The sequence below is a fragment of the Dicentrarchus labrax genome, unplaced genomic scaffold (genome assembly GCF_905237075.1).
Source record: "Dicentrarchus labrax unplaced genomic scaffold, dlabrax2021, whole genome shotgun sequence".
NCBI classification, from domain to species: Eukaryota; Metazoa; Chordata; class Actinopteri; family Moronidae; genus Dicentrarchus; species Dicentrarchus labrax.
Genome location: NW_026136714.1, coordinates 13,753,833 through 13,781,241, shown reverse-complemented (window position 1 = coordinate 13,781,241; position 27,409 = coordinate 13,753,833). Strand labels below are relative to the sequence as shown.

General features: G+C 41.7%; 1 protein-coding gene across 4 annotated transcripts in view; it reads right to left on the bottom strand.

Moving 5' to 3' along the window:
* Positions 1-27,409, bottom strand: part of sema6a (sema domain, transmembrane domain (TM), and cytoplasmic domain, (semaphorin) 6A) — a 103,018-nt gene that overhangs the window by 60,886 nt on the left and 14,723 nt on the right. The window contains exon 2 of one of the 4 annotated variants that reach the window (XM_051422230.1): positions 10,440-10,483. The exons of the other annotated variants lie outside the window; for them this stretch is intronic. The gene's annotated coding sequence lies outside the window, so the exon portion shown is untranslated. The remainder of the gene's footprint in view (positions 1-10,439; positions 10,484-27,409) is intronic. 4 annotated transcript variants of the gene reach the window in all.

The window sequence follows — 27,409 nt, the reverse complement described above, 5'->3', positions numbered from 1 at the left end:
AAAATTGGCTTTTTCTTCCCTCTACCTAGTACAGTAAACCTCTGCAGAGGACTGAAATGTGTTTCTCTTCTGAACCTTGACCCGGAAGTTCTCCAGTAATTGACTGATTGATGAGCAGGAAGTGGCATGAGGCAGAGAGGTTAGCCCTGCGGGAGCTAACACAGTGAATGATGGATGGAGGTTGTACCGAGCAAGAAAACAAGACATGATTTGGCTCTTCACTAGACTCTAATAAATGGGAATAATCCTGTAATTCAATTTTAAGATAGGACTTGAATATGTGAAATGTGAAACTACAATAGGGGTTTCTTCCTTATGAATAATGTTGTAGTGTTATTGTTTGCTGAAATGAATCTCACTGGGTTAATCGTACTCCAGAAATGTATCTTTCACGTATTGAGAGTCAGTGGCTGCTGAAGGCGAGCCACATACTCCATCTATATCAATGGGGTATAATAGCATGCTAAAAACTGTTAGTCGAACCATCTCACAGTGCCTCCTGTGATACACAAAATAAATTGAGCACAAAATTACTTAAGTGAAACCCCAAAGCCTTCCACTGGCCCTTTCGTTACCAGCTGCCACACATGAGTAACAGGAGAGAGCTAGGCGCAGTCTGTCTTCACCGAATTACGCTCTTTTTGTGAAAGAACAAATTGCTTCCTTGTGAGTGTGACTGTGTGTGTATGTGTGTTAAATCCTGATGTGAAATGCTACTGTCGTACAGCACTGTAGACGCCTGTTTAAATACACACGAACTGAGAACATCAGTATCCAGGAATCAAGGTTTAAACACGTTCAAACTTCAACAATAAATCACTGACTACCAAAAACCACATTTGCGCAGGTGGTAGTGTGTGGATTTCCTCTCTTTTAAAAGCTCTCCTTGAAATCAACCAAAGAGAAGACATAAAGAGTAACAGTGGCGCCCTGTGCCTCCTCCTCAGGCTTTTAATAGATAATAACATTTTGAGAACCTTAGCTGCTATTCCCTCACACCTCCCGCGCACTCTGAGTGATAAAGTAGCTGGTTGTGTGTGTGCATAAGCATCTGTGTGTGTGTAAAGCAAAAAAGGGTTGAGTTAATCAAGCTGGATGCTGGCAGGAGGCCACCAGCAGGTAATAAAAACACAAGGACCCCCCAGAATCCCTCTACATACATCGTCATCTTATGAATAACTATACACATGTGTGCACACACTCACTTTGTATCCTTGCAAGAAGCATAATGCATCAGAAAACTTGAAGAAAACACACATAAACTCGAGCTATGTTCACCCCAAATAAATTCATACAACTCACAGCAGACCGACAAACCACAAACACACTTAGCCACTTTCTCTCCCCAGACTGAGCAGCCCCATGGGGACAGCGGACCCTAACTGCATTAGCTTTAACAATAAACATATTATCAGGCTTAATGATGTTATTGCTGCTGTTGCACCAACATGTTAGCTACGGGTGCTCGGAGCTTAAACATACACACAATAACACATGTTTATTTGAGTCAAAGGGTCAGCCACAGAAGGCTTCAGGTGAGGAAAAGGAAGGAACCCGTCATTTAGTTAGACATTTAGTTTGTCAGTCAAGTTAAGCGCACAAACAAACAAGAAACACAGGTTCAGACACACATAATCAAGCTTGCTTGGGCAGATTTTCCCATGCACACACACATGCACACACACGAGTTAATCTTAAGAAGGTCCCAGCCATTCATCTTCTGAAGGCCCCCACTGTGCCAGCCATCAGCCTGCGCAATGAAGTGAGAGACTGCTATTTAATTACATCAGAGTAAACCTGTTGATGATGACTGACACTTGTGAATGTGTTTTCAAAACTGTCCTCCCAAAAAAACGACAGCATCAGTAATTTCAGCAAATGTCCAAAAGGACATATGTTTACGCCTAAGTGACTAAGCCCTCTAGCGGCGTTGTCCATTAGGAGTAAAGGAGGAAGCAGCGTGACATTGTTACAGAGCCACAAAGTCTGTTGAGGGAAGTGACCGAGTTAATAAAAAGTCAGACTTTAACAAAGAAGACAGCTGTTCTTTCCCTAAACAAGTTATTTTTAACATTAACCACAGCTGTGTAAGTTCAGATGATGGGGTTTATTATTGAATGATGTAGCCAATAGTGGCATCAGATCAGAAAATGTTGCACAACTTGAAGGACCTGTTTGTATTTGTTGGTGTTTTCTTTACAGCTTGCTTCATGGCCATCAGTCTGTACTTGAGTCCTTGTCACATACTCTGAGTGGCTGCTAAGTGGCATTACACAGCAAATCTGTACAGAATAGTTGACCTAAGGACATATATAAGGTTATATATTGTGTTTTAAGATATTGCAGTGTTGCATGACCATATTGTGCAACATGACGTTTTCATTATCATTATTGAGAATGGCAGAAAGTTGTCTTTTTGCAATTGGGTTTTTGATCGTAGTCTAGTCTGGAGGAAGTGTTCCATATGAAGGTTTTAAAGTAGCAGCTTCTTATAAATGCTGTCTGACAGCTTTGATACAAGTGCAGTCTGCTTGTGTTTATATTTGGCAGTCTGGGTAATGTCCGCAGATTGGTGCTGAAGGGTTTACAGATGACAGGAATGCTAAAGAGAGGGGGATAGCTTACTGGCAATGTGTTGTTACGTGTCTGTAGTTATGGACAGTCACCACATTTGGAGGAGATGCTGCTGTTTGTTTCTTTCATTCGAATTTTGTAATAGATGATGCAAGCAGAATACCGTACATAGTTTTTGTGTTCTGGTTTCAGTTTCAGGAATTTTGAGCAGCAACAAAATGTTTTGGTTCAACCAAATTGTGAGGAAACATATTTGTCCCTATTACTCATTATAATGCACAGACATCACAGTCAACAGGACTATTTCTTTGGTAGAAAGTAGTTAAAAAGAAAACTGTACACAACATGTTCTGTGGACTATCCAGACATGTTTCTGGAAAGAGAATTTACTGCAGATTTTTTTTAATCCTGTGAGCAATTCAAGTCTCCTGCATTGTGTTTGAGTGGAGCTAGAAAACCTGGCCGAAATAAAATCAAAACTAACCGCACGCTTCCATACTACTAGAGATAAACCCATTGTTTCAAACATGAATAAAAGTAGTAAAAATGATGTTGGAGAAAGAAGTAGTTGGTCTGTGAGTTGCTTTTCATGGTTGCTGGAACTGAATAAAAGCCTAAGTGATCTTACACGTGGATGACATGACAGCAGGGAACTTCCAGCAACTTCAGAAGTTTCTGCTGTGTGACAATCTCACAGTGTTACAGAGCAGAAACAGACCTTACACGGGGGTGTGAACACAACACCCCCAACACCAGACCACACTAAAACTGTACACAAAAATACCATATTGCTAAACCTAGCAGAGGACCACCATCCAGAGTAACACATGTTCATAGGCAGGCTGGAGGAAATGGTTTTGGGTGAGGTGTGAAAGTAGAAGGACCAAGCAGAGAACATTGGAAAGACAGCCAGGTGAGAATAATGCATTGATCCACCAAATGGGGATAAAAAATGGAACACATCCAACCACCTAGGGGCTCCCAAATGGGGAGGATACTCTGGCAGGTGTTTACACTTGTCAGCCCTGGCCTGATAAATCAGAGAGAAAAGACAGGAGGAGCTGTCTGCCTGAACCCAGGAGGCCATGATAAGAAGAGGGAATGGAGAGGGAGCGAGAGGGAGGAACCTGCCTGTCTTTTTGAGATCAAGAGCCAAACTAGCATCCAGTATAAGCACACAAATACAGACACACATCCACATGCACACTCCAACAAATACTCCTTGAACTATCAAAAAGCATACTGGTGTTTTCCTTTTCCTCCCCTATTTTACATCCGTTAGATGTTCCTTTTCAAATGAATATCTGTATGGAGGTAATCCATCATGGTTTGATTATTAAAAGACAATGAAGTGGACATGAATGAGGCACCCTGTTGCTGTAGGCCCTTTATTGAAACAGAAGCCCAAATGCAAGAACGTCTCCCTTTAAAGAGGTGACGGATTGATTCTGGAAGCCGGCCAAAGAAGATTCCAAAAGACGAGAGGGAAAAGAGAGGGAATGAGAGACATAAGAACAGCGAGAGAACAGAGGCAAAGTGCCAACTTGGAACAACAGCAACCTAACAAAGACATTCAGTGACTGGAGATAAGCTGCTATCTTTATAACTCTGCCTCTGTGATCTAAAAGCCATTAGGCCTGGACATGCCTCTGTGCTTCTTAATCATTAAAAACAATTATCTGTCGTAAAGCAATATCCTTTTTCGGGATGTACTGAGGACACTCTTTGTAGCAAATTACCATAGATTTAGAATAAGAAGAATAAAAAAGGAAAAAGTGACAGGAGAGGAAAGGAAAGGAAAGGAAAGGAAAAGATAGCAAACCAGAAAGGGGAAGAGGAGGGGAGGTCAATGGGTCGCCACTGTCTGAGAATGATCCAAAGTAAACTGACATCACACCAACCCTGCCACCAGCAGAAATCCACCCGAGGAGAAAGATGAGAGGAGATAACTACCTACAACTGACTACATTGTTTTTGAAAGTAGGTCAAGAACTTGTGAGGCTGCTGGAGCTGAAATGAGCTCCGAAAATTACTCCGGAGAACATGTGACAGCTAAAGGTTTAGCACTAGACAAAAAAAATATGTTACACAGAGTAAGATTAGACTAAAACATTTCCAAAAAGAGGGTTTTAAAATATTCAGTTCAATTACAGCCCAGACCCTGTTTCTTTCTTTTAGCCATGGCTAAGCCGTGGCTCTCGGAATGGCAATGTCGGTCAGTCAAGCACCATTTTGGTCAAGACTGAAACATCTCAACAACTTTTGGCTTATTGCCATGAAGTGTGCAAATATTTGTTGTCCCCAGAGGATGAATGGACTTTGGTTATCCCCTGACTTTTCCACAAGCACCACATTAAGGGTGACATTTTTGTTTTTTACTTAAATGTTTTGACAACTGCTGAATGGATTGCCATGCAATTTGGAACGGACATTCGTGTTCCCGTCTGGATAATTTCTAATTATTAACATCAGAATATTAGCCGTTGTGAGCATTGTCACTGTTGGCATTTAAAACACTGCAGTGCCTGAGTCTCACAGAGCTGCTAGCTCTACGTTTTGTTTACTGTCTATCAGGCACACATAGCCATTTATCCTCTATGTTCCCTCACTACCTCTCACAGACTTAATGAAAACATTTGTTATGGTATCACCATCATTCCTCCCTTTCTCCACTATCTTTGTCCTCCTAATTCTCTTTTCACTTCTCTTCAACTCCCGAGAATGGCAGCAAAGAAGAAAAAGGTGAGTGTGTTGCAGGCTGCTCCTTTGCTTTGTCTGGAAAAAGCATTTATGAATCAAAACAAGCCCCCTCTCAGTGACACACATTCAACCACACAACCAAACACTACATAAAGCCCAACTCACATCACACACACAACTGCTGCTTAAGAGATTGACCCCAAAAAGAGAACGAGATCACACATTTAAATATCAAAACCTTCCCCAGGTCTGTCAATCATCGCTCACGATGATACAAGCGGGGCAATTTAATCAATCTGGAAGCAGCTGATAGAGAACTGTGTGGGCAAAGCAGAGAAAATTGCTGCTGATAAGGACATGCTTGGTAGCACACAGCCTTCTCTGTCTTCCGTTTGATGCAATTATCTCTTTGGTCTGATGCTACTCCTGCCCTTTTGATGTTTGACATCACCCTGTTTATCTATTTTCTCTTTATACACCTCATAACATAAGGCCAGACTTTTGTCAGTCTATACAGTAGCTGGTCAAATTGACTAAAGATCATCTGTCTAGTGTTGAGTTTGACCCTGTCCAAAAGAGCAGAAGGAGCTGAAGGATACAAAATGAGATTCAGTGTTTCTCCTGAGGTGCAGCAGAGAAGAAATACCAGCAAAAAATGTCAGAATGTCACTGAGCTAAATGCCACATTAACTCCACAGAGAGAGAGAGATGCTGGAATGACTGAAGCACAGTGCCCTGTGGAGCAGCAATGGGGGTGTTGAAACTGTCACACGCCATAATGCACTTTTTACTTGGAAACTCGCATTATGAAGGCCGACTGCGGGGTGCCTTCAGGCGATGCTGCGCCATGCTATGCTATGCTTAGTCATGATACAGACCTGGGACTTCCAGCCTGCAAGGTTGGTGAGTCAAGTAATGTTTTAAAGTAGGCTGCCTGGGGTTGAAAACATATGACAATAGGTTTAGAAATGTGTGTCCGATACAGGAGGAACTGAATGCAGGGGCAGATAAGGCTTTCAAGAAATGGGTTAAGCACATCCTCCTCAGGCTCTTGTCCTCAGTAAACATCAGCTAAGCCATCAGCTGGGAGAAACATAACAGAGAAACCCATTTCTGTGTGTCTCTGGTTAAGTATTTCCAAATCCAAAATGCATGAGCCCTAAAATTGTTTTTTATGTCATTTCTAGGAGGGGAAAGAAACTGGTCCACTAAGGGGAAGAGGGGAAAGCTTGATAGACTTGAAGCAATTCATGCATAAGTTCTTTGAGTGATAGCAGAAATTAGTTTGGGTATTTAGAGGAGTATGGGAGAAGAAGCAGAGGGACACCGTGTTCCTGGGGTAGGTTTCCCACAAATAAAGGAGGATGAGGAATCAATAAAACAATAGCTGTCTGGCCCAAGAGCTGGATAGTTGCAAACCCTTTTCCTCGACAGGCCCAGACTGTAAATGAGGAAAGTCTCAAAGTCGATATTTAACGGCAGCTCACTAAGTGGTTTTTACTATGGATATAACAGGCTCAAGGATATTTGGAGGAAATAAATGGAATTTTTTATCCTTGCTGGACCTTGACTAGGTAGACATAAAGTTATAATCAATACAGCATGTATGTAAGAAGAATGAAAATTATATGCATCAATGCATGTAAGCGGGTGGCCTGCAGGGACTGAATAAGAGGTGTGATGGTTTTCTGTTGTTGTATCCATCTGGTGCAGTTTTCACATCTCACACAGCCTCCTGCTTCTTCATAATAGGTGTGCTTCGGAGTTTTAAAAGGTGTGATACCATCTCTATCTGTGCCTCATTGTGCACCTAATGCAATCCTCTATCTGCTGCTGTTCAGCAAGCTTTGCAGCATGTTGAACTTTGCCGCTTTTCAAAAATGTATCAACTGTGCATTTTTGGTACACTGCACGATTAGCAGTGCAATTCTGGGAAGTATATTTAATCAGTTATATGTACTTGTGACCAAAGAAAGAAAGTGAAAGCCATTAAAATGCAATGTTACCTTGTAAATAATGCTGCTCGATAACACAAGATACCATGTGCATCTGTTACAGTCATAAAGTCTGCAAATGAAGCATGATTTCATTTGCTGTTTTACCATCACAGAGAATCATTTCAGTTCTGTTAATGGTATTTCTCTTGTTGAGCTCCCAGTTCATTTGATGCAGGTTCCATTATGCTAAGTGATTGAGTCTGTGTCCTCACTGATAACTGGCTAGCTGGTCTTCCGTTCCACAGCGACGGGCCTATCAGATCTGACTGAGCATGATGCTAATCTCTATTAAGGTAATGTGCTGGCTACAGGTCGGGGCAGAGCACACTAGCATACACGTTCTTAGTCTCTCTCTCTCTCTCTCTCAGTATCCGTCTCTGTTTCTTATTCACTGAGTACAAACCACCTTGTGCAGTCAGTCTCTGTTCATTACATTTTCTCATTCTCTTTCTTTTCTCTCAGCTCCCCTGCCCTCCCTGCAAATAAACACCACATACATCTTCAGAATGGAATAAAACCTCATCCCACAGATGTTTCTCTCCATTTTCCTCTATGACAGGAAACATATATTTATAATGGAGAACGGAATAAACTAAACACAATTACGTTCTGTGTTGTTATCCTGTGATATTGTGATACTGATAACAGAGTATCTTGTTTTCTGTTAGTGCATCATATCCAATAGCATTATGAATCATCTCTGATAAACCAGGACATTCAATCCTGCTGCTGCACAAGGCCACAGTCACTGACTGACAACACATTGTACCACAGTAGCTGTTGTACTGCCAACATACAGAATGAATATGTCTGAATGTTGTTATCTCCACAGACCATATTGTAGGAGTGATGCAGCTCACATCCAGCTCTAAACTAATGAACGAGATGACAATGCTCAGGCAGGCAGATCATTGAGACGCTTCGCCAGTGTGCAAAACAAAATGTATGAAAAGAAAATGTATAACATGCAGAACAGCCTTTTGCAAATAAATTCTGACAGCCTGCGGCAGAATGGTGATTGCCATTACCATTATGTCCCAAGATGAGGTAACGCAGTACAAGAAGTACAGTGATCAACTGAAACATGGGAACAACTTTTGAAGGCTATTGCTTGCTTGTGTTTTAATTTAACTGCCAATAAATTTCACAGCAGGAAAGATATGGAGAAACGAGAGGAATTAAGAAACGGAAGATACTCTATTATCTGAAAGATTCTTTCAAAGATACATAAGAGAAGTGATATAAGCGTGTAATCCTTCAGGGAACTAATGTCTCTGGCTCTAAACCTGATTAGAGCCAAGCCAATCAGTGCAATTCGACCACTTAGTGTGTCACTATATACCCACAATGCTGTAGACTAGCATGTCTTTTGCTAGATAGTTGTAAGACGATCATGACAACAGGAAAACAGGACTAGCAATAGGCAAGCTCCCACTCAGTGACAGCCTTTGAGCATACACATTTTTAATAGAAAATAAACTAATTTAAATTCTTTCTCTTACCCTGTCTTAGCGTCTTGTAAACCACAAGTAAAATGTATTTCTCCCAACTGTCTCCGAAGGGCAACAAATATATTTATGTTCAATCCAATCCAAAAAGCTGCCTATCTATTGAAAGTAGGTAATTTATGTCTCGAACATGGCCGTGACCTGTGTTACAATCAAGGAACAGCCATTAACAATAAAAATAAATCTATATGTAAAATGCTGAACCCATTAACTACAAAGCCTTCTTAGTGTAGGCTAATTACCCATTAACAGTTAGCTACGAGCCTACCAAAAATCCTTTTAGGTTTGTACGTACATGCGGCTGGATTGTTAGTTAACCTCGGTTAACTCAATATGTCTTAAGGTTACTGTGCATACATAACCTCATGTCTTGTATGAGCTCATTTGACAATAATTAACATTGCAACAACAACTTATAAATAGAATGTGATGTTGTTTTAATTTCAAAGATGTTATAAAACTGAGAGCATTTGCATGACTGGCACTCGAGCATAAGTTAATAAACACTGAATGCCAAGTTCATGTAATGAGCTGTATGAATACTGGTGCCACAAGAGAGGTGCATTCTTTATAATGAGACCACAAAATCAATACAGAGAAGCAGCTCTGCAGCTCTGAAGTTCATTTGTGCAGCAGTGTAAAAGACAGCCCCGGGATAAAAATGAATCAAGTTAAAAATGTTATGTGATCAGCATAGGGAAAAGAAATACAATTCTCCCGATATTCGTCCTCTGTTGTTGCCTACTGTAAGTGATGTAATGGTAATGCAAGTGCCCATGGCACTTTAAACGCTTGGCTGGTTGGGTAGTATGAGCGAAACACATGCTAATTGTAAATGTAACAGCGTGTGACAACTAAAAATACATGTTGTTTTCTTAAGGGAGGTCTTTGGGCTCCCAGACTTGACAAAAAGTGAGATTTTACAATAGAAAATAAAATGAAAAAAGACAAAGATAAGACATACAGTACAGTATGTACTGACCTTGCATTTGTTCAAGAGCTCTTCGAACCATGTCATTGTTTCTCATATGCACAGTAATTATGCTGTAATTACAGTGTACGGTTTCAATGAACACTGGTTGTACTTCAGAGACATCAAAATCACAAACTAACTGCTGGAGAACAGTATGAAATTACATCCAAATCACCTCCTTTCAATGTTATAAGTGTTCAAATATGCAGAACCTAATTGACATTTGTGTTGAAATTTATTTTAAGTGTCACATAAGACTTTTACAAGCTACAAGATCCTCCTCAGCATCTGACTCCCTCAGCTCTGCCCTTCCACAGGCGTATATATTGCAGTCTCTGTCTCTGCCTCCCGTCACAAATTTCAGCAAAGCGCAGATGACGGTTCTCCGATAAGTAATTTTCCATGCTGTGTCACAGCCTCTTTGTGATCACTAACTTTTTATATCAGCTGTGTCATGCAATTTCTCTAATGGAAATGTTGCATTAATTCAGTGGCTACGGCTATACATCATGGCTGTAAATTTCCCTTGTGGGGTCTTAGAGCTGAGCTGGACCAGGCCAGGCCAAACCAGGCTAGCTTTCAAGGAAGAGGCAACAAATGAAAGGGCTCTGTTTGTGTTTGATGCTTTCTTCATAACCTGAGAGGACCAAAAAAGAGAAAGATAGAAATTAAAAACTGCCCACGTACTGCAAAAAAAGAATCTCTGCTGTTGATGTTGATGTTTCTGGGTCCTGGAAAACAAAAGTCTTCTGTAAGCTTAACTTCAATTAAAGGATTACTTACTTGATAGGTTAAGGTAATTCTACAGTCATTGGATTGGATAAGCCTTTTTAACTATGCAGTCACATTCAAATTAACAGTCATCATGATAAAACCAGTTTGTTTTTGTTTATTGATCAAGGCTGACAAGAGTGAAAAATATGAGCTGTCAATAGTAAAGAATAGATGCATCATAATCTATCCATAATCCAAATCATAAAATGGAACTTGTAGAAGTAATAACAATCTCCAGAGTACAAATGAGCAATGAACTGGAAGAAAACCCTGTTTATAGTTTATGATAACTCTGCATAATTGCTGAAAACTTGCAATCTGGAAGGTGGAAGATATTATTCTTTATCTATTTTCTCTTTTTCACACCATTACTCACTAAGTGTTATTCCTCTCAAGTGATAAAAGCTTTAACAGCCTCCCGTTTCACGCTTACAAATAATGCTTACTTCTTTTTTCTTTTTTGGAAAAAACTTCCAAAAGAACCTTTAATTTCAACCACTTGAAGCAGGCAAAGAGTTTATAAGAATATACCACATGCATGAGGCCTCTGCCTGAAACCTCAACCAATTTCTCCGGCTTTCATCTTTAACCTTGTAACCTTGTAACCTCTTCCGTTTCCCCACTCGGGCAACATCTAAAGACCCGCTTTTACGACTTCCTACCAGCATAAGGACGGAGGAGGGGAAAAAAAGAGCAAAGGGAACAGACTAAAGGAGGCAAGAGCCTCAGTCCTGACCTATTGTTCTCAGTCTGAGTGATAATGAAGGATGGAGTGTGAAGAGACAGAGGAAAGAGACCGCAGTGATGGGCTGTTGTGCGTGTTTGTGCGATCCAGCATGTGCTTATGTGCTTGCCCTTGCAGGTGTTGTGTTACAGTCAGTCGGTCAGATGGTGGGCGTGTGCCTACCTGCAGCTCCCAGGCTTTACACAGCGGAAACACAGAGAGGAAACCGGAGCCTGTCAAGCCCACTCACCGTGATGTTAAGCTAATGCCAAGATTACTGCGTCCTTTCAATCAAAACCAAGAAAAGAATGTAGCTATATATCTCCCTGTCTGCCTGGCTCTTTGTCTCCCACTCTGTCTGCCTGACTGACTGCCAGACAACAAACCTACAGTACGTCAGGTATAAAATGCTTTAAACCAGCTTCTCTTTAATTATACTCTCTCCTAGTTCATGGAAAGATCTGAAAAGGGGGTTTAAAGAGAAGTTAGGGAATGGTTGCTGAAGTGTGCTACAGAAGGGGCGGATTTAAGAGAGACTTAAGCAGACACATCTATCATAACTGTTTATTCAGTGGATGGAGAGTTATCATGTCAGTTCACTTTTCAGGAGAGTTTGATAAATCATGTGGAGGGAGGCCCCTTTTTTCTCAAACACTTCGGTATTTGAAAGAGACAAAAGAATCAAACTTAAATGATTGAGAGCCAGGCGACGTTGATTCATGGCCGCAGCAGCAGGCCTGTACACCTTTATTTTGCAGTACATTCTTTTATAGATGAATGATGATTTCTTAAACAAGACTAAGAATCTACAGCCACGGTAGCGGCCTCTGTGAGGCTATACTTATGCAAAGCAGTGCTTTGAGTTAAATGTTAACGGTATCATGCTTAAGGTATATTGTTACAATGCAGAACAAGTCAGAGGATCTTCAAAGTCTTTAGGATTATTACTCTGGGGACCATGATTTACTGTACAAAATTTTAATCCATCCAAATCCACTCCTCTCCAGTATTTATCAAAACAAACATGTAAAACAAGTAGCCATTATTCCACTGGTCTACTGCAAAACTACCACCATTAGAAAGAGATACAGTAAAATGAGAGGAAACAGAGTGCATAAGAGATGTCGGTACCCAAGAGTGTTCAATTGTTTTGTGACAGCGCATCCTGAGATGGAAAATATGGATTTGTAGACAAACGCAGCAGCCCACGCAGCCTCTGGTACACTGTATGAATATTAGCTCGAGAAGCAAACACTGCCCAGACATACACACACCTACTTGTGTACAAAGGTCAGGAGAGCAGTGGCATTTCTTACATTTCATCCCTCACTGCGTTGATATATACATGAACGAACCACCAGCAAATATAACTTCCATTTCCTTAGCGATTTGTTGCATGACTGTATATCTGGGCAAACAGTTGAGTGTGTCTGCCTCTGTATGTCTGTGTGTGTGCTCTCTAACTAACCATCTCATTTCCCCATAGGAGGACTTAGTCTGGCTGTGACTGCATCCTCTGGCACACTCGCATTAACATTTCATCCTGATTGTCTCTGTCAAAGTAATTCATCATCATCGACTGAAAGACTGTGGCCTGAGTCTCCCTCAACTCCACATCTCTAGTTCCTAGTTTCTTTCTCTATTCCCATTTCTGCCCCCGCCTCTGTCTTTACCTCTCCCTTCCTCTCTCTATCACTCTCATGTCTATCTGGCTCTTGAGATAAACACAAGTCTGGCTCTCCTCACGCAGACAAAATATCTATAAAGATGAGCATAATCACTGTGAACTGCACTGGTTTGGCTGTTTAGCCCAAGCAACCTTCCAGCAGAACATAATCCATCTGTCTACCTAATTTTTCCTTTACCTCAATCGTTCTTTTTCTTTCTTTGCTTCCCTCTCCTCACCCTCGCCAGGGTTCAGATTGACAAGCAGATTATATCCACGGGAGAATGTGATTAATTAGTTTGTCTGAATAATGTAAATCAACTTAATGGAACTGAAGACACAAAATGAGGGAGCAAGGAGGAGCAGGAGGGAGGAGGACATAGACGGAGATAGAGGAGAGGGACAGGGTTGCTCAGGGTTCAAATATCCACTCAGCTAAAAGGCAACAACAGTAAGCAGGCCTCAGCTGCTGTCACTGGCCTTGGAGAGAAAAAAAGAGGATAGGCAATGTCCTCCTTTTTTTTCTTTCTTCTTGTTTCCCTCATTCTGTCTTCTTTTGATGAGTCCCTGGGGTAACCCGCTCCTCCCCGTCCATCCATCCATCCCTCCAATCCTCCTTTCATCCATCCAGATATGAGCCCATCCAAACCATTACCACCAGCACCATCTCTAATCCAAGGGCCTGTAGCATCACACACATGCACACGCACCTTCACATGCACGCAATCACAGAGAAAGCCAGCAAGACAGCACTTTACAGTCTGCTAGCTGCAACAATGAAATCTGTGCTTTACTGACATAGTTAGGGTCCCTAAAGACATAAGAGGATCAAGTTGCTCATCCGGTAACTTAAACCATTTAACTGTTTGTGCATTTAATTCCAACAACATGCAATTTTTAAACAGAAAACAATGCAAAGGAGCCATCTTGTCAGACAATGCTAAGGCTTAATACCCTGATCAAGCTGGCTTAACAAAAATACTCCTGCAGAATTTAGAAGACTACTTATGTGAAACAAACTTAGCAATCATAAAGTTGCTTTTTTTGGGAGTTTTTTATTAATTCGTGAAGTTTCTTTACGGACTTCAACATCATTTTTTCCCTGAAACCAAAACTCAGAGTAGCTTGTTATAGTTAATGCAAACTTTGTCTTTGTGTAATTGACTCTTAAGCTGAAGTGCAGCAGTACGGATCCTCCACAGCATCTAGTCTTGTGGATGAAGGAGGATCTGGGGATTACTATCTTGACCTTAAAACTGTGTAAAAGAAGGATAATACAACAATGGGATAATTAGTATGAAAGCTGGACTTTATCTTACCCAGAACAATACAATACCTACCCGGGGTCTGTCTCAGTGTTACATATGTGTTATTTATTTATTTAAGAGACAAGCTATGTAACTGCTTTCTGCCTTTGTGCAATAATGTAAAATATATGCAGTAGACTCTATGACATCCAACAGATCTGGTGTATAACTAGTAAACGGAACTCCCCATGCACAGTCAGTAGCAGTCAGATGCTGGTATAACCGCAGCCAGCAGTTGCGAAATGTTTTGTATAAAAACAATCCAGTTTTATGCAATACTAGAATATTATCTTTAGCTGTTTGCAGACACAATCCTGACATGACTGGTATCAACCACAAGTCCCCTACCGAGTAATCATTCTGCTCTAAGCCTGTTTTTACAAGAAGCCCTGAATACACCTGCATCATTCCAAAAGATAAGAACTTCAACTATAATAGACAGAAATCATTAGCATGTGTAAAACATATTTATATACAGTGCATCTAATCACTATCTTTGTTTCTTTCTCGGTTCTTGTTGTTAATTGGTAGTCACTTCAGTTCGGCAGTTTCCAAAGGAACCAATTCAGTGCAGCATTCCAGAAGACTTCATTTTTCATTTTCATTTTTCTTCTGCAAAGATAAGCCATCTGTGAAATGATGCTGTAGAGATTCATTCTCTTGTGGCATATTAATGTGATGAATTAAAACCAGGCACTGACAGGTTAGGCGACAATAACTATGAATGCTTATGAGGTGATGTAGCGGAAGGTATTCAGGTAGGAAGGTCCAACCACAGACCTTGTATGTCTACATAGTATTAACCGGCAGGGAACTGTATTTTAGAGCTGGTTGTATATCAAATGTTATCTACAGTAGAGGCTAGTGAGAATGTTTTGTGGCCACCTTTTGTCTTCGAATTAAAGCTTGCTCAAAGCATTTTCTGTCTTGGGAATACAGTGACAAGCATATAAAAAGACAGTGTCTGCATTTCTACTTCATACTGAATCTAAGCCATTTCTGTAGAAACAGTCCAGGACAGTACGCCTACGTCTGACATGTATCCAGAAGCACACAGACATCTGGTTTCCCCTTTGACATCATTTCTACATCTGTCAAAAGACAGAAGCTGACAACTGAAGTGCTGTCAAAACTGCCCATGTGAAGTAAAATGGCCCTGCAGCATTGATCAACTACAAGTCCACTGTTGCCTCCTTACTGTCTGTTGACTGGCTGATGAGATTGGTTGCTGGACAAGACAACATCAACGGGTAGCAGCAGCTAATCCCCTCGTGCTGTAGCAGTAGAGCGTGCCACGAGGATACACAGCTGACTTGCTGGAGGGCGGTTGGATGAGGAAAAAAGTAAAGTATACAGGTTTCAAAGACAAAGGCTGTCATGGAAAAATGTTATATTAACATGGAAAACTGTATAGTGGACAATCTTTTTGCCCCACTAGAGTTTACTCTAAGGTAAAAACCATACTACTTACAGTTACTATGGTGGATAAGAACATTTACTCAAGTAATCAAGTGTAATTTTAAAGGGAATTTACTAGAGTATTTCCATTTTCTTTACACTTCAACTCCACTACAATTCGGAAGAAAATATTGTACTTTTTTGTTTGTATGTATTTGACAACTGCAATCCAGTAATATACATTTTGAAACAAACGTAATGCTAACCACTTATTATTTATCAGCATAATGAGAACACATTGTTAATTAACGGATTTGCCAAGTCACAAAATGTTGATACTGAAGGTATCAGCAAAATGTTTACGGACAACATATTTCACTTGTTTGCCTGCACTTGTGTAAATTTGCTCTTGCATACAATATCTACTCATAGCAACTAACCCAGACCACCTTCCTATGACTTGTGTGCACTTCCTAGAAAAAACGTTGCCAGGGAACATAATTCAGGCAGCAATTATGTTTCTGTACAAAACATAATTGGAAAAACAAATTAGAAGTATATAAACGTAATTTCTAGGAGACAGGGTTGGATGAGGGCCACTTGAGGACAGGACTTGTAGATTTGAACGGTCCCTACAGTGTATTTACATGTGACTCTGTAAGTGTATGACCAGATCATTAAAATGCACACAGTGTATCACATTAATCCAAATGGACAGGATAATCTCTTATAATCAAGATCTAATCTCTGTTTTAAAAACAGGATATGTCAGTACAGTTCATTTCATTATCTCCAATGATATTACTGTTTCTCAAATGACAGCACAAGCAATCCAGTATACTGAACAATGCTGTAGAAGTGATGTAAATCAGAATTCAACCACCCACATCTGTCTTTTCAGATGGGTCAGGGTAAAATTACCCTCCCAACCAGCCAGAGAACATCACTGGGCGAGTACCCAAAGACTTCTATTTGAACACTGAATACTATTTTTAAGAGAGCACACACTGAATGTGAAATTATGTGAGATCCACAGATTGCAATACAGCTGTGATTTCAACTATTTTTCTTGTTGCTTTTCATCTAAGTGTAACAAAGACACATGAAGCAAAGACTGAAGCATTCAAATTTTGTTTGCTCCTTTGAAAGCAATACTACAACATATGTTTTGTCAATATTCAATAGCTTTAACATCACCAGATTTAGGTTTTATTTTTATAGTGTATACATGATCAGATTACCAAATGATCACCGCCCTCTGTGCACAGACTTCTTATAATGTATATACTGGCTTTCCTAGCATATATAACTGCTGTGTTTGTATCTAGAGCTGGTGCTATAGAGCTGAAGAGATGCAACAACAACACAAGCTAATCCAAGCAATGTGCCTCAGAGGGGTTTAGCTCATGGGAGGGACTTAAATGAGAGAGAGGGAGAGAGGAGAGGGACTTAAAGCAGTCATTGTCCCTCCAGGAGCAGATTAACTATTTTAAAAGCAAAGGTGACGTCTATCGCCGGCTCGCTGTGCAGGCCGGCCAACGCTCTCAAACTCTGTGTGAGGTGCCATTTCTCTTTTCTAATTGTTTGTCTCTCTTTCTCTTCCTCTGCAGTACGCTCTTCCCTGAGCAAATATATCTTTTGCTCAGTTTCTGTCTTTATCTTTCTCACCTCAGTCTCCCATGTGGTCACTCTTTCTTTCTTCTAATCAAGTGGGAGGCCAGCATAAGCTCACTGAGAGCAGCTCGGAGCGGGAGCAGAGCCAAGGCCATAATGAAACACTGGGAGCACTGGGAGCACTGCCGATTAAAAGTTATTATGCTGCAGCGATGGCACCAGTGAGTGAATGGGAGACGTGGGGCCGTGGGGGCTCTGTCCACAGGGAAATAGCACAAATGGGTGACGAGAAAGAGGGGAGTGTGCACATGGGATACAAAGGTGGATGACACTACTTGAGAGAAGAGGGAGGAGAAAGTAGGGCATGAGGGAGCAGAGAGTGGGGTGTAAATATGAGAATTTTCTTGTGAATGTGTGGGGGATGAAGAGGGGTGAGGAGAGGGGGCACCACAAATAATCTACACATGGGAGTAATGAGATAAGTGCTAGACTAGAGAGGGGGGAGGAAGAGGAGAGAGGGATGGTGAAGGAAGGGGTGAGGAAAGAGAGGGCGCTACACACAGGATACACTCGTGTTTACTTAAAGGAAAACAAAGGCTGGCACGGAAAAGCATGGCATGGAAATGCAAATAAATCCCCCCTTGCCACCAAAGTGTTTTTATTAACTCTAAAAAGCAGCATGAAAGATGGAGGGAGGCAAGGGAGAAGTAAAAAAAAAAAAACACCAGTCCAGTCATCGCATTTATCTTGCCTTTTCTTTCTGAATATGTAAGAATGTGTAAACAACAGTGTGGCATGTGTGTGTGCTATAATAATTCGCTATGGAGTCATACTTTCCCCCCTCTCTCTCTCTCTCTCTCTCTCTCTCGTTCCTCACACAGCAAACTAGTGCTCTTGTGCGATCTGCATAATGCATGAGTCCTGTGTATAGATTGTCAAGGGGAAAATTGGGCATGGCACTAACAATAGAAAGCAAGCGAACTTTATGTATATGTGCATAATATGTAGTCCTAATGAATTATTACGAAAGCCCTTCAGTGCTTTCCTAGAAACTGTAGGAGTTTTCTTCCTTCGCAGTATGAAGACATCCCACCTTAAGTGTTCACTGAGAAGAAACATCCTGTTGATACACTCCAGCACTTCAGCACATAAGAATAGCATGGCCACACACACACACACACACACACACACACACACACAATAAATGAACATGCTGCACATGAACACACATGAAGGCCTTTATGTATCATTCTCTCTCACTCTTCCTCCAACTATACAAACACACACACTACACCCATACCCACACAATTCAGCTCCATCATAATGAGGCCGTCATGATGAGGGCAACATAGAGTTAACAGACAGCCATTCATACACAGAGCCGTAGAGTCTCCTCAAGTCCCTATCTGGCACTAACCCCAGTGTGTGTGTGTGTGTGTGTGTGTGTGTGTGTGTGTGTGTGTGTGTGTGTGTGTGTGTGGCAGGGTGGGCCGCAGTGTAGAGGCCTAGATGGCATGACCTCAGTGAGAGACTTCCCTCCCCCAGGCCCTGACACCCACACACACACACGCACACAGTGCTTCCAGTGCTCATGGCAGCGCCAGTCAAACCAGGCTGCTCTACCAGATTACTGTTCTTATTGGTTCCCTCTTGGGTCTCCCCTCATCTGTTTTACTGCCGTATTTATTCCACGGGGAGCCACAAGAAATAAAATACAATGTCCAATCATATCTAATGTAGACATATAATGGTTTGTTTGTTTTTTGCTGTCAGCTACCTGGACATGTTTGAAACTGACTTTCTGCTTTTATTCAACTCTTGGAAACTGTAAAATGACCAGACCAAGACCAGAAACACAAGCTATGCCGGTTTCACTCACATCATTCATATATTTGCTCTGTCCACAGAAGCAATAGCGCTGAGCTTATGAGGATGCCGACAATGAATGTCAATCAGGTGGTCAGCTCAAGCCACTTTTGGTTTTAGAAATTTCACATCCAGAATATCTTTTCACGTCCAATGCAAACATTTTTCTTTCATCTGTGTGCAGTTTGTCATGAGTACATGTATTCCATGTGTTATATAAAATGTTCCCTTACATATACTATGGATCATTTCCTCTGAACTTGTGCTGAAGGCAGAATCCCAGATTTACATAGCTATGGCAGGAGACAGTGAGGTGCCGTTCTGGACATTGCTGATTCACAATTTATCTGCATTACAAAGTATCATCCAAGGAAACTCAATATTAGGACTCTGAAAACAAACTTACAGATTAAATTTAAATGAGGTGATTTTGTATGCAATGGCATGGAAGCACTCACTAACTGAATACCAGTGACAAGTTTTAAATGGAAAATACAGATCTTTGTTTAAGAACAAACAAACTTCCATGTGTATATTTGATGAAAGAGCCACTCATGTCGTGAGGACGGATTAAAGTTCCAGTTCCAAAAGACATGTACAAGTTTTAAGACTTCAAACTCTTCAAAATATCAGTACAAAATTAGACCTGAATCAAGATTGAATGAGGTGATCTTGCATGCTTAGAAATGAAAACACACTCAGATGAGATGTTGGGTTGTCACGCTAACGAATAGAATGAATTATAGATATCCTGCATCAACCCACCCAACCTCTATCTCTCTCTCTATCGCTCTCTCTTTGTCTGTCAAAATTTGATGAGCTAAGAAACTCAAGAAGCAGCTTTGGGTGTGAAACTGTATCCCTCTCTGGGGGTTTCAGCCATTTTGTTGAATTTGCATCTTAACAACCTGTCTGAGTAATTGAAAAAGTGGTGTCAGAGCCCAGAGTCTTGATCTCTGATATGGTAATTACCTTCCATTTATGCCAGAGACTTTCAGGGAGTCCAGAGATCCAGAGGCAGCAGCTGTCTTTGAGGAAAAAGCGTAATGGCCTGCATATGTCTCCTTCTTCTTGGGAGCTATCAAAATGCATTTGGCTGGGCATTTTCATCTGCGGTTGACATCACTGATTATAAGATCCAGTAAAGTTGTCTAATCTTCGAACAGCAGGGCAGGGAAGGGGGAAAAAAAGGAGTGATGGGGGTATGGGCGGAAGGATAGGGGTAGACCTTTCATGTGGTTTTACCCCACTCTAAAATGGGTTCCAGAAGCGAGCGTGCTGCGCACACAGCGCTTAAGTCTAAGCTTCTGATGACATGCTACTGGTTTGGTGTGGTGTATGTGTGTGTGTGTGTGTGTGTGTGTGTGTGTGTGTGTGTGTGTGCTGGAAGATGCATACGAGGATTGTTCATCAACGACAAACCCTCACACACACTGAGTCAGAACCATGTAATCCTTTGTTTTTAAAAAAAAAGTAAAGTTAGGAGCTACGGTGAGTAAAAGTAGGAATGTGGGCCGAGAATAAGACAAGAACTTTAAGGAAATAAAACATAAAAGGGTTAGATACTGACTGAAGCAAACAAAAGCGTGCAAATCAATACTTAGCCATACGTTCTTTCATGCTACAACCAATTAACTGCAACAAAGGCTTTGATACAAAACTCAAGATGCCAACTAACACTTGCACAAAGTCTTTACTGTCCAACATGAACAAGTGTTTCATCTTTGCAGATATACCTAAAAACATGACAGCCGACATGCATCAGATTGCTGTCGAAAGCAGGCAGCTTTAATCATTTGATTTAGCACCATCTTTCATCTATAGATGTGGACACCAATGCTGCAAAATGTCAAAACAAATAGCTCAGAGGGACTACTTCAACAAAGAGAGATCTGACAGATGGGTAATGTAAACAGCTTATTCCATATGTGTGGCTATGCTGGCAAGTGTGCACGCATACAATCATACACATACCGTCATTACATTGTGTGAGATATAAAAAGATTCCCTCTGAATGGCAGGGAACAAATAGTGTAATATCAGGTCAGCAGACATGTAAATCCCTGCAACATCTGCATCTAAAGGTACTACTTGCACTTTTTAACTGTGTGCGTGCTTGACCTGCTACGTTGCATATAAGGCAACACTTTCTCTCAGTAATCATCACCACCAATCACTTGATTAGCTAAAGTCATTTGTCAATTATATTGCTCTCTTTGAGAGCCGGGCCAGTCACTAATCATGGTTAAATGGAGAGGGAGAAATGGTGGAGAGAGGAGAGAATGAGAACGCGTTAAATGATCCATGACACAGTTGTAGCTCCCATTCCCTGATTTATCCTCTTTATGCCTTTAAGATAAACTATTAGTATTAGCTTCATCAGCTGCTTTTAACCGCATAAAATGCCTGACTCTAGACTGAATATTGGTGAGGGTGAATAGGCTAAAAGGTTCATAAAAGCTGCTGGGGGAGAAATGATGAAATTAAGCTTTTACTTTGGAGAAAAAAAAAAAAGTACAATCTTCCTGATTGTAAATGATGGTTCCCCCCTTTACTCCAGCCTGTATATCCTGTGCAATGTCACTAGAGCAATGGTGCTAATTACATACAGGACATTATCCTTTGGTATACATGTAAGTCTTCCTCTAAGTCCCAATCAATACAGAGTTTGTTAAAGAGCCACTAATGTCCGTGGCTCCATGCTTCGCAGACACTAACGACTTCGCTCTGGATCCAGCTACGACAGCTGAAGACACCCAGCACACGCTACGATCAATACTTTCTTACACTGGCTCAGTCTTTTGCTCGCTGTCTGTCTCACCATCTGTCTCACTCTTCTTATCTCTCACGCCTATCTTTCGCTCTCCCTTCACCTCTGTCATCTAAGTTTCTTATCTCCTCCCTACCCAAGATGCAATCTCTCTCTGTCGCTTTTACCCCAAACACTTTCTATCAGTACCTCTCAACCTTTCCCTCCCTTCCGCTCTCAATTATTCACTCTGTCCATCTCAATCTCTTTCTCCCTGTCTCCCTCTTTCTCTCTGGCCAGCCAACAGCTTCATTGTCCTTGGGTCGGGGTGAACAATGTCAGCCCACATGGGGCCCCAGTGCAGTCCCAGCCGAGAAGGCAGGGAGCACCAGAGAACACCCATAACTCAATGTTTCAACTGGGCTGCGGGATAAAGGGAAGCCTCACACATGGCTGACTATGTGGGTCAGCCTTGGATCATTTGTAGAGGAGGAGGCCAGCAACTGGCACCAGAATCCCCCACTGAGTGTGTGTGAGTGAATGAGTGTGTCGTGTCCCCTTGCAACCCAGTGGCGAGGCCCCCCTCCAGTTCATCCCAGCCAACTATTCTATGGGAAACCTGCTCCTCTCTCCGTCCCCACTGCTGCTTCCCTCCACCCCCATCCTCTACGCGACCGCACCCCGATGTCTTTGTGAGCACCGGGGACAAAACAGGGGGCTCTTTGGGGCCACCAATTAGTCCTCCCCCATGGGGTGACACGGCCGATGAATAGAGGGACCCCCAAACCGTCCACGCATATAATCTCAGTCTTCCCTTTGGAGGCTGCACTGTCATAGCCACACAGATGCAACCTTGTTTTCAGAAAGGTCTCCTTCTTGATTTAAAGGCACGGCCCGCTGGTCCAAAAAAGCGAGCATCCGGATGCCAGTGAGTCACTTTGTCAGGAGAATAGGATGGAACTTGTTCTTTACAATGTGTGTTCATCCTGGAAGGCATACAAGGATGGCTTTTGGAAGGGAAGGGGGGTTGAGAGAAGGTGAATTTTTTCCCATCAATCACCAAGTGACATAAACAACAATAGCAACTTGGAATCCATTACCAAAACAAACAAAGACATAGCAGGAGAGTCTGCAGCAGGAGCCTCAGACGCAGGGACAGGCTATGTAAACTAAAGTGGTGATTGAGTAGGCACAGGGGGAACTTTTGAATGAACAACCTCAATTGCTGGTGAACCAAAACACATGTCACAGTGACGAGATGTCTCAATAGTTGCATTATCACTTCAGCGAACCCCTCCCCCACTGCTTATTATGGCTGGATTAGCTTTTAACGGGAAAAAAGGGGTTTTGAAAGACATCTGATTACATTCATTTCAGTACTAGCATTTACAGAAAAGACAAATTTCTCCCAACTTGTAGTTTGGGTAAATGCTTTCATGAGTCAAAATGATCCATAGACATTACATCTCAACTCAGACTCAAGAGGATTTTATTTGAATTACTTAGCTTCTGCGTTTCAACTATTCTAACATTCAAACATCCCTTAAGTCCATGTCTATTTGTTAGATTCTATTGACTTTTTATGTGAGAGATTAGACGTGTGAGCTGCACACAGACAGTCTGGCACCAACTTTTACTAAGCACACTAATACACACTAATACACACACACTCCAGGATTATGCGTGGCATTTTCTTCTCTCACCTCTTTGACCATCAGCAGAGACCTTAGAGAACATAACTCGAGAGAGAGAGAGAGAGAGAGAGAGAGAGAGAGAGAGAGAGAGAGACTGAGGCAGACAGAGAAAGAGAGAGAGAGGAAGATGAATGTGGGATATTTGTGGACGTTTTTTTTTTCTCCAGCAATCCCTTCTCCTGCTGCCAGAACAGGTGAAGCTTGCAAAATGACCTCATATCTGCCCAAGTAAACATTCAAAATGATAGGAAATAACCCCCTGAGAGGTATTATTGTGAGTTATATAGAATATAAGTGTGTTTCCATCCACCTGTTTTTATGTGCATTTATCTTAATTAGTGAACTGAAAGAGCACAGTGGAACCACCAGAAAATGCTTTTATGCTTGGCTGAGGTGAAAAAGTTGAACAAAATGCAACAAAACTCAATGGAAACCCAACAGAAAATAAATCCTGACATTCCAGAAATTGATACATAAACATAAATGCCACATTTCCCTCAGATTTTCTATATGATTTACCGTCGCTGAAGGTTTGACTGGTGTTCTTTTAATTCAGATCAGCTATTCTCAAACCGCCCAACTTCTAACATTCGCATAATGGTAGTGGATAGAAACGCACATTAAACACACGCTTTTTCTTTTCCAGATTTGGAGATCTGGAAGTTTGGTTCAAATTTGTTCAACATTTGGATGGAAACATGACTATGCTGCCAAAACGTATGAAGTAATCAGTAATTTGGCTGTGTATTTTCCACAGAAACTGTTTTAAATCCAATCATCTGAAACGAGTTATCCAACACAGAAAATGTGTGTGTCACTCTTAAGTTAAATGATCCACTCCAAAGAGTCGTTAGATTAAAAAACAACCACCAACTCCCCTCTGAACAGCAGCTACACAGCAAAACAGAAACAGAAAAATATCTACTCTCAAAGAGAGAGGCATGGACTCTTTGTTCATCATCATCAGCAGTAGTGCTCAGCCAGGCTATTTAATGCTTGGGTGGAGAGTCAGGCAGCATTTTATCTTGGTTTCAGTTCACATACCTGAGAAATACTTTTCTATTCCCAAGCACCACACAGGACAAGGGTCTCAGGGTCTATGATTTATGAACTACAATTCATAGTCCCCAAAACACTAAGCAGAAATGTCTTTCAAAACGTTCATTGTGTTGTGATGTGAAGCTGATGGCATCATTTAAAGCATTTTCAACTGATTTTCTTTCACGCTGATATTTTATTTCCTCACAGTATAGCTGGTATGCCATCTGAAGGTGAAAGCTGCAGGGTAGAGATGCTGTGTGGGTTCTCACTGAGAGGAGGAAGGGAGAGGGGGGTGGGGTGCAGGAGGGCTGCTAGGCAATAGATCAATGACTCCGTGTTCCCACTGAGAGATATAGGAAGTACAGGGCAAGCAGCAGCCAGCACCTTAAAATAGCTCCACCGATTGCAGCTCAGCTTTAACCCAAATAATGGGGAGGCTGACCAAGGTCTGTGGAGGTCTCCACATTTTTGATTAGCGAGTGACCTCCGGGTAGAGCAGAGACAGAACAGAGATTTCATACTGAGAAGATAGAAAAATGGGACAGGACTGACTATCTTGCTCTCTCTGTCGCCATCTGTGGCCTTGAACTAGTGTTTTGGTGAATGTTTGAGTAAGGTGGCAATGCAGCCCACGCACAACAAGTCTTTGTGTGTGTGTGTCTGTGTGTGTGTGTGTGTGTGTGTGTGTGTGTGTGTGTGTGTATTGTGTGTCCAAGTATGAGTGTGTGTGGAGTTTCTCTGTCATCATCCATCACATCTGTCAGATTAAACCTACCTAGTAATGGCTTCAGGGGAATGTCAGACACCCACCCACCCACACAGACAGACACACACACACACACACACACACACACACACACAATATCTCTGTCCACTTTATGCTTTGTGTTCTTTAGAAGAAAAAAAAACAGCTTGACATTGAATATGAAAGCTTAGACAAATAAAGCATTATCAAAGCCTCCTCTTCCTAAGGGACTGGTGCAGCAGAGACTGAGTACACATTAAGATAAGATTAATGATTTCAGTGGGTACACTACTGTAGTAATAGAAAAAAACAGTAATGACTCCATCCAAAAATGGTATGCCATGTGTCATGGCTCTAAAGATGGCAATGTTAATCTGTTGTTTAATCAACCACCTCAGTACAGACTGAAATATCTCAGAAAACTATCGGATAGATTGCCAGGAAATTTTGTACAAACATTCGTGGTCCCCAGAGGAATAATCCCGATGACTTTTGGTGATCCTCTGACTTTTCATCTAGCACTACGAGCAGACGCTAGATGAGTTGCTTCTGAGTAAAAGTATTGGATAGATTCCCATAAAATCTGGTATACACATTCACATTCCCCACAGGATGAACTGCTAGGCAGCAGGCCCCTGCCTTTTCCAGCATCACCATCAGGTCAAATATATAATTTGTCCAATACCAACAATAGATTGTGACTAAATACCTGCAAAACTAATGGCATTCCCATCAGCTTTAGTTGAACTTTGTGTTTAGTGCTAATTAGCAAATGCTAAAAGGCTAAACTAAGATGGTGGTGACCACTGTAAACATTACTGCACATCAGCCTTTCATTGTGAGGAGTTAAGTATGCTGACATTAGCATATAGCTAATAGAGCTGCTTGTGTGACTACTTCTAGATGAAGTCAGGCTCCTCTGAGCACCACATTCTGTAAGTACAGGTCCATGATCCCATCTAGGTGGGAAATTCCAATTTTGCAGAAACCTTCCAAACATGTTTTCCTGCTGAGCCACAACATCTTTGTGACTGTTATCTTAATGTAGCTTAATGAGGAAAGACAAGACTCAGCTTTTGCCTGACCCAGAAAATAAAACAGCAGATCAGCATGCAATAAATAGAAAAAACATAAATGGAACCGTAAATAAAAATGAAGTAAATAATTAAAAAGATGATGATTCTGGACAAGTTGGCTCATTAGCAGAATGGACTTCAGAGGAATCCGTCTCATTGTGCAGTGCATTCACCAATAAGACTTTTCCTGTCGACTGAACAGATAAACAGATTCCAGCAGAGAGCTACTTCTGCCATAATGAAGCGTCCTCTCTTTTCTTTCTTTCCTTTTGTCTCTATCAATTTCTGCTTTCCCTTTTTGCCCCCCCCCCCACAGTTCTGTCCGTTTCCTTCATCCTCCCTCTTCCTCTCCCTCTACTTCTCTCTGCACTAACCCTCCTCCTCCTACTCCTCCTCCTCCTCCCACCCTCTTTCCCCCGCCTTCGTTCGCCTTTCTCAGGGTCAATTAAGCTACAGTAACTAAACAGCAGTGCACCCTGTCACATTCCATCCAGTCCCCCTCAATGAGTGACTACAACTTACACTAAAACAAACAGGCTCTGAAGGAACCCGCTCCAGCAGCTATTACCATATGAACAACTCACTTCCTAACGCACAATGAACTACCTTGACAGACCTTCTTTGGCCTCGGGCTGTCCTTCGTGGAACTGTGTTATTAATGGGGTATAAAGAAGGGTCTGTGTGCAGGTTGCCTGCCCTGTTTTGCCTTTGCTGCTCTGGCCAGGTCCTCCTGGCTCTGCTTTCCCAGCGCTGCAATATTTACTTCATAGGGGGTTGACAGAGCAGCAAAGACACTCGCTCTCGCACACCTAAGTACACACACCACTCACAGCGGGGTGGGCATAAGCACAGAGAAAATACATGAAACAAAAACTTTGATGTACAGACACTCACACACGTGTTCACACAAAAACATGCACACACTTTCAACTACAGGAGCACCACACTGTTCACTTCAGAGGCCAACCTCCACCAAAGGCAGATCTATTTCTCTTTCTGTCCT